The 16,668-nt window shown below is 37.8% G+C and overlaps 1 protein-coding gene and 1 pseudogene across 1 annotated transcript in view; both read left to right on the top strand.

Moving 5' to 3' along the window:
• Window positions 1–16,668, top strand: part of LOC121458915 (protein piccolo) — a 309,061-nt gene that overhangs the window by 74,429 nt on the left and 217,964 nt on the right. The window lies entirely within an intron of this gene.
• Window positions 4,597–5,147, top strand: LOC121458624 (annotated as a pseudogene).

Genomic DNA, 16,668 nt, shown 5'->3' with positions numbered 1-16,668 from the left:
TCTCTCTCAAGCCTACGTACACTCATCCAACACTGTGGTCTTTTATGTCTGAATCTGTTTTATTGTGAATCTGTAACATTTTTTTTTACTATCCAGGAGCATTTTTTAAAATGTTAAGCAGTTCTTAAAAACTTAAGTTGCATCATGTACAGGTAATACGGTACCGCCTGTGTCCTGCCCAGTTGAAACCTTAAATGCGCTGTTTTAATGGTAATTACGGTAGTTTCTGCCTGAGACCAGCACAGTTCAGCATGGCAGAGCTGAGCCAAGCCGCTCCTGCCTCAGAGCCATTTGGTGCCCCTGAGCCACACACAGTTCCAGGCACACAGCAGTCCACATTGCCATCAAGCAAGCCGTAGAGCTTTACTCCAAATGTTCCATTTAAAAGCTCTGTCTCCCACAGGAGCCAGACAGAGATCGTAATGGCGGCACAGCCCAGAAAGCCGGCATTTTAAAACAGCCAGTTTTTTCCTGCTGCTGAGTCAGGACAATTTCTCTCTGTGGCACGCCACCCACAAACAGCAAAAAGCTATCTTTTCCTTATTTTTAAGCCTTTTCAGGTTTTTAAGTGGATTTAGCCCCACGTTGGGCACCACTCTGTTGTAATACGGAGCTGCGGGCTGTGTCCCGCCACCCGGCTAGCTTTACCCGAAATAATTACACGGAATCTGTATTCTTTTAAACACTGCCTGACCCATTAGTTTCAGTTTCTTATTGGCTAGCTCTTACATATTGATCTAACCCATTTCTATTAATCTGTGTAGCCCACGAGCTGGCTTACCAGGAAAGATCTTAACCTGCGTCTGTCTGGAGTGGGAGAACCATGGCGACTCCCTGACTCAGCTTCTTTCTCCCAGCATTCCGTTCCGTTTACTCCGCCTACCTAAGGGTTGGCCTTTCAAATGGGTCTAGGCAGTTTCTTTATTAATAAGAAATTACTCCCACATCAGCAGTAGCAACTTTATAGCAGCTGTTGGTATTCTTATGACGTTTAAAAACTGTAAAATAGAAATCAACTTTTAATGTACCATCCTATTTCCATGGTATTCCTCATGGTAATGCACTCCATTGCTAGCATTATGTCAAATACTAATAAAAAATAATTTGGATTGGTACGTAAGCCACAACGTATTTGTTACAAACTTTGCTGTATCTACTTGGCCTGAATTCAGAGAATGCTGATGAAAATGTTCTACAAAAAATCGCTTTATCTAGGCATAATTTATCTACATAATACTATTTTAATCATTGAACTGGTGTTAAGTTGGCTGGGTTCATAGGCTTGTTTCTTTATTTTCTCACTTGTTACTCACTTATAAAATGTCACATTCTACAATATGGGTGTGTTAATACTAATGAGAACAATACAAAAAGTATATTTTGAATCAATTATTTGACCTGATCTATGTTACATAAATTTTTGAAAAGCACACCCTCATTTGTCATTCACCATTTTTTTCTTAGTGTGTCTTCACAATTTTTGTTCAATAATCAGGGCAGCTAAGGTTGACATAGGCTATTTTTGGGACTAAGTAAGAGATGGTTCAATAGTATCAAGCTAAAGTTCTCTTTGAAGATAACTCCTTAAAAGTAAGCCTTGAGTGCTCTTGGTGTCTAACAGATCTCTCAGCTCCAAGTCATTATTTTGATGTTTTAATAATGTATGTTTGGGGATTGTTGGATGACAATAATAGGCTCCGTTTCCATTTATATGGTTATATTTAGGAAATCAATGATTAATTTCTCCTCATAGCCATTATTAGGCAGCCTCAAGAGCTTTTGCATAGGGCAGGGCCTCTTTCTTCTTGTTTTCTCGTTGCTGGAAAGGCTTGGCACAGACTGCTTGGAGGTACGGCCTGACCCCGTTGCCCTGCCTGCCTTTTCTGTCTTGTCCTCCATCAGTTGCTGAGATGAGCTTGTTCTTTCCTATGAGGTTTTTTTTTAAAGGGATTGCTGACATCGCTAAGTTTATGTAACTTATATGCTTTTCTCGTGTGTATTTCGTGATTTGATATCATCTCTTTCAGGTAAATCTTCCTTTAAAATATTCCATATTTGACTTTCTATGGAAAATAATAATCTATTTGTGGGGAAAAAAGTTCGCTAATCTGTGCTTAGATTGCAGGATAACAGGAATCTGCTCATAAGAGAAAACACAGGAAGAGTTTCTCAAGGTCTTTTAATTTGGCTGGCTCTTTATCTAGGTCCAATGGACATTATTAATAAGAGAACATTTATATTTCTCAAACAGCTTCATGTGTAGCTGATGTTATCAGCTGTTGTCAATTTTATATTTGTTATAAGTCTGGCAGGAGCTGGTTCCAGTCCGAAAATACTATTTTTTTAAAATATCAAAATTACTTTGAAATTTCAACAATAAGAAGCAAGAAGCAGTCCAGGATAGAATGAGAAGGTTGATAGAGAGGAAATCTGTAGAGAATTCTGGAATCATGGTGACCTTCTTGCAACTGAATTTTATTGTTACTGTCGAGGAACCAGCCCTTTCTTCTTCCCTGAACTTGTTTCGATTACCCAGCCTGGGAAGCAGAACAGATGTCGGCAAAACAGCAGTAGGCCAGAGAGTTGACAATAATTCCGAAACATAGTGAGGCTCTTCAGCATGATAGCAAGTGCCAGTTCCTTGTTACACTCCGTAGATCAGCTTCCGTAAGTAAGGTTTTCTGTGTGCGGAACACAGTTCTGTTTTAGTAAAAAGAATAATATCAAAAGTGTTTAAATTCTTTCTTGTGCTTGAATGTCAACATTTAAAAGAGTTTAAAAGTGGTATACTTTCAGATTGTTTTTTTGTCAGGATATTATAACTAAATAATTGAACAGAGCTCTAGAAAATCTTGAAATTAACTGTGATGAATGAATAATATTTATTTTTCTATATGTATAGCTTCATATATATATATATATATATATATATATATATATATATATATATTAGAATTGAGGATAGACATCTGGTTACCTACTAAGGCACAATGTTCCACAGACACTTTCTAGTTATCTGCTTAACAGAAAATTTGAAAGATTTTTAGTTTCGGGGTATTTTTGTTGTTGTTTTCTTTTTATTGCTTGTTCGCTTCTTTCTTTTTTTAGCAAGAGGAGGCTATATAACACTGATCAAAATATAGACATTTTTCCATGAAACTTTCAGAAGTAAATCTTTTAATTATGTACCCTTAAACCTGAATCGGTTGCAAAAATGGAGGAATAAATTACAAGACTTTAGTGATACTTAGGTATTCTAGTATGAACTAGTATAAAGACTTACAGAATGCATGTTTCTAAAAGGGCTAAGAAACTGCTATGTTTAGAAAGGCCTGCTGAGGTTTGAAGAGGCATGTGGTTTTAGAAAGTCTCTAGAGACCATTGTTTAACATCAGTTTTAACTCAGTTCCAATGTCTATAGTAAAAAATAGGATTTTGATTCATTGAAAATGATCTGAGTAAATGAAAAAAATTCCATTTTAAAATCACTTGATAGACTCTTCTTAAATTATCATAAATTGTCTTTATCTCTGTCTTTTATTTTTTATAAACTACATAATATATCAAAGGAAAACTCTTAATGGTATTATTTGTGTTATCTCTGAGTTTGAGGCCAACCTGTTCTACTGACTGAGTTCTCAAAATAAGAAAGGAAAAAGAAAGGAAAAGAAAAGTATTCAACTGTTTATAATAAAGTTGCTTTGGAGTCAGATATCTGACTGTAACTTTGGAAAAATTCCTCACATATTTTATTTAATTTTCCTCTGAAAAACAACAAGAGTTCAAACAGGTTGTTACAGATTCAAATTACAAAATGCATAGAGAGCAGTTAAGACAGAATCTGGTAAGTGTCATTCAAACATGATTCAACCATTAGCCTCTACTAGGAATTTAGAAATATCAAGCCCACCATTATATGCACGAAATTTTTTAAATAATTGTTAATAATTTTAGGCCTAAAATTTAGTGTTTGAAAGCCCCCATTATCCTAAAGGGTTTTGAAATATGCTTTTTAAAACAGTGCCAGGGTAAGGAACAGGACAGGAAATGTGTGGCAGATATCCTAACACAAGCATTCCCGGATTCCTTTTGGTGAAGAAAAGAAATGTGTACTACCATAAAATGCAAATTTGAGCTTGAACAAGAGTAATTGATAAAACTCAAAGTAGTGAAAACTGAACCTAATACAAGTGCTAATGAGATAAGATGCTGTCAAATCTAATGTATACTTCAACAGATGTGTGTTGTTAATGACTTGGATAAGAGGACACTTCTATTTAATACTGACCAAGATGTTTTGCTTTTATTTAATAGTTATACATATTCTCGGCTATTATAAAAATTCAACCTAGAGATTCTGTCATGAAGTGAGATGAAATAACCCTGATATTTATGTTCTTTAACACAGAATTTTTGTCAAGGTATATATAGTTGATCCTCCCTTGCTATGAGAGCTCCTTCAGCCAATAGCCTTTAAGACACCAGCCTACTTGGGCATGGTCTCTTATACTATAAAAATGCAGCTGTAAAGCCTGTGTTGGCTTCCGGCTGCTAGATTTGGTTCCTGTTCCCCGTTCCTGCAGAGGACTGTGATCTATGCAGGAGTGGTTCCAGAATCAGAGCGACTTCAACTGTGACTGGATCAAACAGCTGCACTAGAGGTTATGGCTCCTGAGCAGAAACCAGCCCACCATTTGGCAAGAGAACGAACTTCGACATTGTCCAGGACCTGGAGTTCAACCTAATTCACTCCAGGATCATCCATGCCTTCTTTGACAATCAGAACCTAGGCAAGAGGACCAGCGGCTTGGCAGAGATTAGCTTCGAGGACTTCATGACCATCATCACCTACTTCAAGCCGCTGCACTCCCACGTCGACAAGGAGGAGGCAGAGCTGTACCACTGAGAGAAGATGCGCTTCCTTTTCTACTTGCAGGACGAGGACTGCGATGGGCTCATCATGTTGCAAGAGTACTATAGGGTGGGGAGAACCTGCTGTCCGCGAATCCACAGTTGGAGCATGCATGGGCGCGCTCCATTGCCAACTCCTTCGCACACCCACCTTGAAGGAGGAGGCCAGGGCTTCAGACAAGCAGCTGGAGGAGGGCCAGCCATCTTTGAGATCAAGATGCGAGTCACTTTCCTGAACCTAGAAGCCATGGCCTTATGCCAGTGACCTGCGGGCTACCCTGCCCACCACCCCCACCATGGGAGAAGCTGCCCCTGAGCCTGACAGCCTTCTGCAGCAGCTATGGGGTAACTGTGACCTAATGGGAAGGGAGAGCCAGAATCGAGCTCATGCTTTACAGCTGCATTTATAGTATAAGAGACTACACCCAAGTGAGCTAGAATCTTAAAGGCTATTGGCTGAAGGAGTTCCCACAGCACTCCCTTGAACTTTTACTATCAATTTGGGTACCAGTTACCTTTTTTTCTAGAGAGACATTGACTGTTATATTTCAGAAGAATATTTGTGTTTTACCCATAACTTGGTGAATTAATGAATGTAAGCATTGATTTTTACAGGGACAGACTTCCTAGAATCATGTAATGCATCTAGCTATGTGAGAATTTTGATACTGGATATGCTCATATCCACATAATTGTGGCTTTTGAGGGTTTTGTTAAGACAGTAATTCAAAGTTGTCATATGAACCTCATATTTGACATGTCCTGAGAGATACACTTCTTGGTATCTCTTGATCTGTGCTACCTGGCACTTCATCACCAACCGATATTTTGATTCTGATGATGTAAATAAGGCAATGAAAAGTCATTTATGTTTTCTTCAGTGTCAAATCTTAAATACCCAAAATGTTTAAAATACTTGGTCTTAGATTCAAGATATCATGTGTCCTCGAAAATAGGATTGGGATAAATCATTTCTTACACATTCAAATGAATCGTAAGTACAAGAGATCACCCATATGGTTACACTGGAATTCTGAGCAAAATTACTTAGCTTTAAGTACTATGGCATATGGCTGCCTATTTGAGGACTCATCTGAAATAATACAGTCCAAAAATTAACCACAAAAGACAATTTTTTTTCAGCAAGAAAATAAATGTAACCAGGCAAGAATGAATGCTGAATGTTCCTTGTCTGGTTAACTTGAGGAGTTAGTTAACCAACATCCTTAATGTGGAAAAGCTTGAGTTATAAGGGACAATGTGGCTCAGCCAACACATGGATGCCAAGCTTCTAAAACTGTATGCAAAGAACTCAGTGGTGTGGTTGCTGGGCATCTGATTTCCACAAAGTCTGATGTAAAGATTTCTTTTACTTTAGAACATTAATTTTTGGTAAGGTTTTTTGCATATAATAATAGATACAAATATGCTATCAATTCTTCTACATTTGTGTACCAAATAATTTCTTTGGGAATAGAAAATGGTTTGTGAAAATACATCTTTGGACAGTTGAAGTTTAGACACACTGGTATGTGTACCAAATGTTCTATATTAGCAATTTCTTTTTGAGAGCAGTTGTGAAAATCAAGACATTCCTGTGTATAGCATTGCTCATAAAAAACTATGTAGGATTAATTTTAAAATAATATTTCACATGGGGCTGAACATAGCCATGCTGACCAAAGGAGTTATGAGAGTAGGGGAGTGGGTTAGGCCTATCCGTAGCCAGCCATGCCTCAGCTCACTCCCTGGAATCCCCTCATCGCCACACACTTAGGAACAATTCATTGCTTGAGTATTATTAAAAGATTTGATCCTTTGGTCATTTCTCATCTCAAAGTTGTACCTCCACAACTTGGTGGATGGATGAATGACCTGAGAACAAGGAGAACGCTGTGGCGGAGAAGAAAGATGACATTGAACTGAAAGAATCCCTGATCTGGACGCAGAGAGGCAGCAAGCTGGAGCTGGTATCTGGAAGCTCAAGCTTGTATCTGGAAGCTGCAGCAGAGAACAATCAGGCGTGAGCATCAGGGTTGGGCGGCATTGCTGGCAGAGCAAGTGGTAATTATAGGGAGCTTAATGGCAGTCTCAAAACAGCGGCCTCAGCATCATGCCAGAGCCAAACAGGAGCAGTGTTTTCATTTCCCCGCAGAAGTATGTGGGAAACTCAGGAGAGATTCGTGAGGATAGTGGATCAGGAGCAGAGCTTCCAGTGGACTCCTATCTGGCTCCTTGTATTAATGAAGGCTCTTAGGCAATCAAGATTGGTCTTGGTATTTTCAGATGGTATTTATTTTGTGCTGTCCTTGCCAATACGTCTGATACTTCAAAACCTTTATAAGGGAGGTGTATTGTTGAAGGATTTTCCTTATGAATATGATTCAGTGCACAGAAAATTAATAGTGTCCCTCTCTAGAAGCTTTGGTAAATATAAGATTACTTTTATTTTCTGGAATGCCCAACACTCAAGATGCCCCCTCATCTTTTATGCCTTCATCACATCCAGCCCTGAACATGGCATACAACTGGAAAGACTTCAGAGTTCCTTTATCCATATCATATTATTCTATGATCTCATTGCTCTGCCTTTTCTGTTTCGCATTTAATTGGGAAACCTAAATTGTGACCCCCCCTTCTTTGGCTTGCCCCTGACCTCTCTTTATGATTTCCATCATGACACTGTTTTGGGGTGACTTGATATTCCCTTCCTGACCATGAAGTTGATTTTCCATTTACCCCAGATCCATCATTCTATTCTGTCTGTAGTGCATATAAGTAAGACTAGATACGTTCCCAACATTACTGTCCTTTATGCCTACCTTTCTTTCATTTCACTTAAAAATAATGAACCGATGAACACTGTTATCAGTATAAAAATGAGATTTTCTCATGGTTTCTATTCTTACGGTTCTTGTAGGTTAATATTTTAAAGCTTGGAGTTTTATAATGATGCATATACATAAATCAACTTTTCCATTATTGGTTGTGGTCTTCCTTTGTTCATTCTTTTGTGTCTTCCTTCCTTTCTTTCTTGTTTGTGTATGTTTATAGTGTATGTGTGTATGTTTGTGTGTATATGTGTGTGTGTGTATGTACACATGTATGTGTGCTCTTGGAGGTAGACATAGGTGTGTCTATTGCTCTCCACTTTATTTATTTAGACATGACCCTTCACTAAAGTCAGAGCTCATTTATTATCTCTCCTGGCTGGTCAAGAAGCTTTGGAGTGCTGCTTGTCTCTACTTACAGTGTTGGGGCTGCAGGTGTATGCCTCACTTTCCAGTAGGTACTGAGGATCCAAGCACAGGTGTTTGTGTTACAGGCACTGGACTGACCAAACTTAAGCCTTCTATATCATTTGCATTGAAATTTATCTTCAAACTGTGTAGATATGTAATGTCTATATATACACACATGCTCTGTATCAATCAATGAGTGTAGTATATGGTATTAAGAGACATTTTCTCATTCATGCCATGACTTATAAAACTCGATTGCCCTTTAAGCAAGAATAAATGTACTTTTATTTGCTTTAATCCATGGTGGCTTTCTATTCCTATTAAGGTTAGAAGGAAGGGAAGCTGTCGTTTCTTTAGGAGAAAATAGTAATTTTACTCAAATGAGTGCTGGGGTTGTTCTCATTTGGTAAGGCTTCTTTTATATTGCTGATGTCATTATTCTCATTGTGCAATGAGCAAATGGGTCTCTGCATGCCTCTGTGGAGAAAATAATGCGTGGTTGTTAAGATGGTGAGTTGTGGGTCAGAATAAGAGGGTTCAATTGGTAGCATCCCTTGCTGATGGTGTGAATTTGGGTATACAGTAAAACTCCTGCCACCCATTTCTTAGTTCATATGTCATGGGTAGTTGTGTTGAGGAATAAATGAATTGATCCATGTAACTTTATTAGTACAAAACCCAACCTATTAGATATTTGGTAATATTCACATTTTTATTGATGCTTCTATTCGTGTTAAGTTGATCACTACAACATGGCATTTAAATTGTACAGTAAGTTAACAGAGTTCTCATTTGGCCCATAGATCAGTGCTATACTGTTGTCTGGGTACATATTAGGGAAGTATGCTATATTTGCTTACAGATTTTATCTTCAAGGAGTTTAATACTTTTTGAGAAATTGTGTCTCTCTGTACTATTATAATGGTTCAAAGTATGCTTTATTTTCAGTGTTAATAGCAGAAAATTGGCATAAGATGCTGTTTCCTTTGAAGTTAACTTTCAGAAAATGAAACACAAGAGCAAGGTGTCTGTACAGAACAACATGATTTCAAACAACACTTACTATTGTTCCAAGGCCATTCTGAGATTCAGTCTGAGTTATAGGCTCCCAACCCTATATTTTTAATTGATAAGTTAATGAGTCTGATTTAAGAGTTCCAAAACTTTGGAAAAGAAAATAATTAGAATTATAAAAATTAGGCAAACCCTGGTTTTTCATTCCCTACATATGAGCTACTTTTTTGGACTGTCTCTATTTACACAATACAGACTTCCCTGCACTTCAGGAGCTAGGTGTCTTCTCACATAAGACCTGAGTTACTTCCATCCCTAGATTGCTAACGTACTGAATAACCTATGTATCTGGCCTGAATTTCAATTTGTAGAAAGAAAGCAGTTTCTTTTACTGTATTCCTGTTTTGCCTAACATATTTCTTTATTGTAGAAAATCAAAATAGGAATAAAGCAGTACCGATCTTCCAGAGGTTTCTCCAAAATGTCCACAATTAGTTTTCTTGGTTATTAGAAATTCACATCTGCTATTGTGAAGGCCCACTGACTGTTTATCTGACCCTTTATCCTTGGTAAGTAATTAGAATCTTGGGCATTGGAAATGCACATCTTTCAAAACCTGATCTAAATAAATGCTATGTAGGAGAATCATAGAATGCCCACCAACACACACAATGGGAGGTAGCATTGAGAGCTCAGTCTGTGGAATAGCATTACTGGTGTCTTAAGGCCAGAATACATCTTCGGCCTCTTAGTTCTAAAAATAATGAAAGGTCTCACTTTTTTAAAAATACTGCTTCTTATAAAGCCCGTGGTAGCCCTCTTCAAATAAAATTGATAGCAGTTTTGACAGCATGTCACAGGTCATTAGGAATCTCATTCTAAATATCATCTCCCATCACGTTCTTGCCCACACCCTCAGTGCCAGTGGGAAGGAAGATGTCCCATTTATCCTTCAGTGAGTGCAGCCCTCTAGGGTGTGAGTTTATTTTGGGATTGCTCACAACATTAGGGAAAAGAGTGTTTTTAAGAAGTCATTCTTCTCATTGGCAAATCCATGCTCCATTCTGTGGTGGTGACATAATGCGGGCAAACCTACATGCAAACAAGACAATCAACTTCTAAGACTTAAGAGTGGAAAAAGAGCTAAGATTTTTAATGTGCTACTTAATAGTTATTTTATCGTGGTGGCTAAATTGCACTTGAGAATATATTTACCACTGAAGTTGCTTAACTGATTGAACATAATTAAATTCCCTATCTTGATGCTGCTTGTGATTGATAATGCTTCTACCCAATGTACACTTGGCTTGCCAATTGTTTGTATTAAAATTGTACTCATTTTTGAACCAATTGGCCTTCAGTTTTATGCTAATGAGGGCTTATGGACACTTAAATCTTGATGTCCTAGCCAGGCCATTAGGGAGAATTTTGTTCAGCAGCTTGAGTCCTGTGCATCCGGCTCATCTCTTGGACTGATTCCTAAAATCCGACTTTAGAGCAAAACTTTGTATTTCTTTGATATTTTTACATCATAATTTATCTGTGTGTGTTAGGGTTTGCTATCATGTGTGGAGGATCAGAGGACAGCTTGAGACAGTTAATTCTCTCCTTCTACCATATGGGTCTCCAAGCTCGAACACAAGTCCTCAGCCTTATTTGCTGAGCCATCTTGCCAGCCCTAATTTTATTATGTTTAAGTGTTTAACAGTTTAAAATCTGGCTTCCCTCTTTTCTCCTAATTTATTATCTAAATGGATATTTAAACAATACTCTAACATCAGAAAAATTACCATAAAAGAACAAATACATTTGACATTTCTCATGTTAATTCTTAAAAAGGAAAACATTATTTTCTAAGATCTTGATTGATTTTCATTATTAAAATGTATTATATATTAGTCAATTTTTCTTTCGTTGTAGTGGAAAATACCTGCCAAATTAATTTAAAGGAAGGGAATGCCTCATTTCGGCTCATAGTTTGAGGATAGTCAGTCATCCTGAGGAAGGTATAGTAAGTAGCAGGAGCCTGATAAAACTAATCATACCCTGTCTACAGGTACAGATCAGAGAGAGATTTAGGCTGTGATGCGCTAGCTTCATCTTCTTCCCTCTATATTCCCACTGACACCCTCAGACCATGGCATGGTTGTACCTACATTCGGCATGGGTTTGCCCATCCAGTTGGAAGACTTAAAACTCCCTCACAGACACACCAGAAGCATGTCCATTGGAAAATGGTGAATCAGGTCTAGCGACAATGAGGATTAGTGAGCATTCCCACATCAAGGCCTTGTTTATGTGCATTGTATGAGCAGCCCTCGGATTTGAACAAGTCCCACATTAAGGGCACAGCTTCTGTGTGTGCGTCATGCGAGAGTAGTTCTCAGATTTGACATGCTAGTCTTGTGTTTTGTATTACAGAACTCCAAATGATTAATTATTACTTATGGGAAACATTATGCTCTTTTCTTTGTAACTAGACCGAATTGTTTTGTAGTTGCTTAAAAAAATATAGATCCTTTGAATCTTATAAAATCTCATACTAAAAATCATAGAACCAAAGTCATAGTAATTGAAATCTCTCCATTAAAGTTACTCCATTGTCCTCTGACTGACACCCACTAATATCCCTGTGTCTATAGTCATGGAGAACAGCTTTTGTACTCTTTGTGAGTAATAAAGACTAATTTGGTGTTATACCCATTGTGCCGACTAGTTTTATTTCTAGTCAGTTGAGAAGATGCTCCACAAGACTGGTTTGTAGGCAAGCCTCTGATGTATTTTCATTCATGATGTAGAGGGACAAGCTCACTGTGGGTGGTGCTACTCCTGACCTGGTGGTCCAATAAGCATCTCTCTTCCATAGACTCTTCATCAGCTCCTGCCTCCATGTTTCTGCCCTGTTTGAGTTCCTGTCCTGGCTTCCTTTAATAATGGATTGTGTCGCAAACATGTAAACTGAAATGAAGTCTTTCTTCCCAAGATGTTGATGGTCATAGTGCTTTATCACAGCAATAGGATCCCTAGCTGAGACAACCACCTATATTTCATAAATTCTACAGTGAATTCTTTTTTATTTAAGTATTTTTAAAGTACAGATATTATAATATTGCTAAACTGCATGGTGGTGGTGCACGTCTTTAATCTTAGCACTCAGGAGGCAGAGGCAGACAGATCTCTGTGAGTTCGAGGACAGCCTGGGAATGGAGCGAGTTCCAGGACAGGCTCCAAAGTTACCCAGAGAAACCCTGTCTCAAAAAAAAAAAAAGAAAAAAAGAAAAAATTGCTATGTTTTGGCATTTCATTTTCTCTGGGGGATGCAAAATATGCCATTCTATATTTACTGAAATAAAATAGTGTAGCACTATTGCAACTTGAAGAATAATTACATAGATTGAATGGAAAAGAGTTGTTGAAAACTCAAAATAGCTCTATAGTTCTAAAATTAATTCACAAATTGCTATGGATATTTAAATAGCTTTGAGGTGTGGATCAATTTTTTGAGCTATCCACCAGCCCTGTGCTTTCCTTCCTTCCCCTGTCTTTCTTTATTGTGAACATCTGTTTAATGTGTTTATGTTATGGCTTAAAGAAAGAATATTTGGCCTTGAACTCTATGCTGTCTGTGATGTCATGTTACTTAACCTTTCATTTGTAAGCAGATGGATAAAGGAAACTTTCCATATCATGATGGTTTGCAAATGCCATGAAAAAGCAATGCTGGGAAAGGAAATGACTTAGCTATGTTTGAGCCACTGCTCAAAGCAGAAAGAATATGCAAATGAGAAATTACAAGAAACCCAGAGCACGAGAGAGAATGCTTGAGGAAGCAGAGATTCTACAGAAGATTTTAAGTGGCATGGTCGCATATGTACAACTAGTATGTCAGTTAACAACCCGAAGACGTAGAAAGGCTGGGTCACCATTGGCTTCCTGTATCGTACGGGGGGGGGGAAGAAGCTTTTCTAGAGAGTATTGTGAACTCAATTTCAGAATTATGTGGGGAATAATTACCTTAAAAACTACTGAAGCTGCAATGTGTGAAATACATAGAATGGAGACTCAATTAAAGTCTATTAAATCCAATCCTCAATTTAGAAGGCTGTATTTTAAATTACAGAAGAGGGAACTAATACAGAAAAGCAAACGGACAGATCTAATTAAATGTTAGGGTAGAAAAGTTTTGGTTATCATTTACCTCCAGAAGGAAAAGTGAAGATTCTTGGTTGCACACAGTGCAGCCTTATGCATCCCTTAAAATAGGGATGGAGACAGGACTTGTCAAAAACAGAGAAATAAAGATGAATCCATTTGGGGACATGCAGAATTTTAAATTTCATCTTCATGCAAGGGTATGTTCAGCTGACAGAGCACCATTTTCTTCCTAAGACAGAGATTGGATCTCTCTGTTTCTACTTTCAGGAGTGTTTTTTTTTTTTACACGTGGCTCTTGAGTTTTTCAAAATACATCTTTTTCTATTTCTATAGCTACACTTTTATTTTTATATTAATGTGATGGATTGCATTAAATTTTGAGTATTTTGATGTCTTTATATGATTAGGATAATTGATTCTTGGATGTGACATGCAACTTTCTTCTTTTATTATTTTGTTAGACCTGCCTGCTAATACTTCATTGAGAACTTGAGTGCTTTAGTTACTCTAGGGAACTTTAGGAGTCACCAATGTACAACTGCTGAGGAATGTGGATGGCTGACAAGTAAGTGTGACACCTGAAGCTAAGAAATGGTCACAGATATATTAAAGATGTTAATGGTAGCGTATGATGTTGAGGCATTGATTCCAGACAATGTTGTGAATAGTTTAGGAATATTTACTCTAAGAAGGGGGCATGTTTGTTTTCTGTATGCTTATTGTCATTTTACAAGTGAGGACGGAGTGAGCAAGTTATGGAATATCCCTCAGCCCTGGGCTCCACACCCAAACTGTCTCACTTCAGAGCCCACGCTGCAGCCATCACTGCCAATGACGGGATTCTTCTGCAGTTGCCTAAGGATTTACTTTTCCCACACCTGAAGGTGTCCATTAGTCATATCCTCCCTGTGAGGTGTCTGTTCAGGAACGTTAGAATTGGCTGTGACTTTCCTATCTTCATGTTATTTTCTTAGAGGTGAATTCAGTGACTATAGGAGAAATCAGTCTGGTGAGATATTAACAGCAGGCTGCAAGGGAAGCCTGTTCAAAATGCAGATGGGTGCATTATTGTCATTCGGGACGACACTCAACCATGACTAAGCCAACTGTTCGAATAGTTTGAATCTGCAGGACACTTTCCTTGTTGAGGAAAGTATAAGGTAAAAAAGACATTGCTGTAAAAATATAGTAAAGCACAAGTTAAACAATAAACTAAATGGACTAGGAATGGTTCTCTCATACATAATTTGATGGACCAGAACGATGGGAGGTTTTGCCCTTGAAGCCATGGTTACGGTAAAAAATGACCTGTCTGAAAGGTGTTAAAACTGGCGTATGTAAAGAGGAGAGTATAAGTCCGTTCAATTTCCAAAGAATACGTTGCTTGACAGCTTCTTAGTTGTTTTCGTTGGGTGAATTCTAGTTTCCCTTTAAAGAACACCAAGTAAATGTCCAAAATATTTATTTAAAATACACATTAGGAGCTGGGCGGTGGTGGCACACACCTTTAATCCCAGCACTCGGGAGGCAGAGGTGAGCGGATCTCTGTGAGTTCGAGGCCAGCCTGGACTACAAGAGCTAGTTCCAGAACAGGCTCCAAAGCTGCGGAGAAACCCTGTCTTGAAAAACAAAACAAAACAACAACAACAAAATACACATTAGGTGTGGCAGTACACACTTGCCATGCCAGTACTTGAGAAATGAGTGTGAAACAGAAAGAAATTACCACATTTGCCTAAATTCTCCAAAGATTTTGAGGACTGACATAGTGTGCAAACAGAAAAATCAACCTGGAGCGTGCTTGCTTTTGTATTGGTAGAAAACAATCCATAGTCACAAGCTGATTCAACAGGGATTTCTTCTTTGGGGTCATAAGATAGTCCTCCTCTAGGGCTTTGGGATGGTGACTCTTGATTCTCGAATAGACTGTATCATGAATTCAACTAAATGACAAGCTACTGTGAAATACTGCAAGAGATTTTAAATACTGCAAGATATTTTAAATTTGAACACCTACTCTAAAGGTGGCTGTGGCAACCTAGGCACTTGGGAAACGAAAGAAGGAAGTTTTGCTTTTCCCTGTTTGCCTTCACTCTCACCTGCAATATCATCTACCATGTTGCAGCTTCCTTCCTTGCCTACTATCAGAAGCAGGCTTCATTAATAATCTAATACTCATATATCTCATATATAAAAATCCATCTCATATATATATCATACATATAAATCATATATATATATATATATATATATATGTCAGTGTCAACATCTATATTATGCTATCTTGGGTTTTTGAACTTTGACAGGATTTATAATCCAAAATGCACAAATATACCTCATGGTGTATTTATTTATCAGGCTTCATTTGTCTGGACTGCAGATCTCCAGTTCTCCGGAAACCTTCCAACCCTTCAGTGAAAGATGCAGATTTCTAAGAGCCAGCCTAGTGTAATGAACAGTTACTAAGTTCATGTGTTCTTCTTTGTGTTTAAATATAGCTATTTTTGAACTACCCAGAAAACATTGTATGAGCCAATCTAAACTGTCCTTGAATATATGTCCAATTCATCAGTTCTGTTACATTAGAGAAACATGAATAATACGGTCGTTTAAATGATGACATCCTTAAGGTTTTCTCTGAACTTGGAGCCAATACTTCAGTCAAGCCAGTGTTGGTAGATGTTTCTGTTCTGCAAGCTGCTCCCAAGGAATCACACAGACATTTAAATTAATTATAAATGCTCCTCCAGTAGCTTAGGCTTATTACTAGCTAACTCTTATATTTTAAATCAACACATATTTCTTAGCTATGCTTTGCCACATGGCTTGGTACATTTTCTCAGCATAGCATGACCATCCTGCTCCCCGCTGTGTCTACTAGCAACACCCAACTCTACCCTTCTTGATCCCAGAATTCTCACTTGGACTCTCCCACCTAACCTTACCCTGTTCAGCTATTGGCCAATCAGCTTCTTTATTAAGCCAATCACAGTGACATATGTTCACATGGTATAAAGGAATATTTTACAAGTCAGCAACTTTAGTATTAAAGATCAAGCTCAGTACAGTGTCCTTAGAGCTCTGAGCAGTTAGCATAAGAACCGTAACAACTCAGTTGTATAGTAAATTAAAATTTAAATTCTAAGTAAATGTAGGTGCACAAGTCAAATACATAGAAAAATACTGTGAGGTATATGTGTGCATTTTGGATTATAAATCCTATCAAAGTTCAAAAACCAAAGATAGCATAAAATAGATGTTGACACTGATATATATATGATTTATATGCACGATATATATGAGATGGATTTTTATATATGAGATATATGAGTATTAGATTATTACT

The sequence above is a fragment of the Microtus oregoni genome, unplaced genomic scaffold (genome assembly GCF_018167655.1).
Source record: "Microtus oregoni isolate MIOR12 unplaced genomic scaffold, Mior012 000018F_ref0000195, whole genome shotgun sequence".
In the NCBI taxonomy this organism is placed as follows: Eukaryota; Metazoa; Chordata; class Mammalia; order Rodentia; family Cricetidae; genus Microtus; species Microtus oregoni.
The sequence above is the reverse complement of the archived record's forward strand: the minus strand, read 5'-3'. Positions and strand labels throughout refer to the sequence as shown.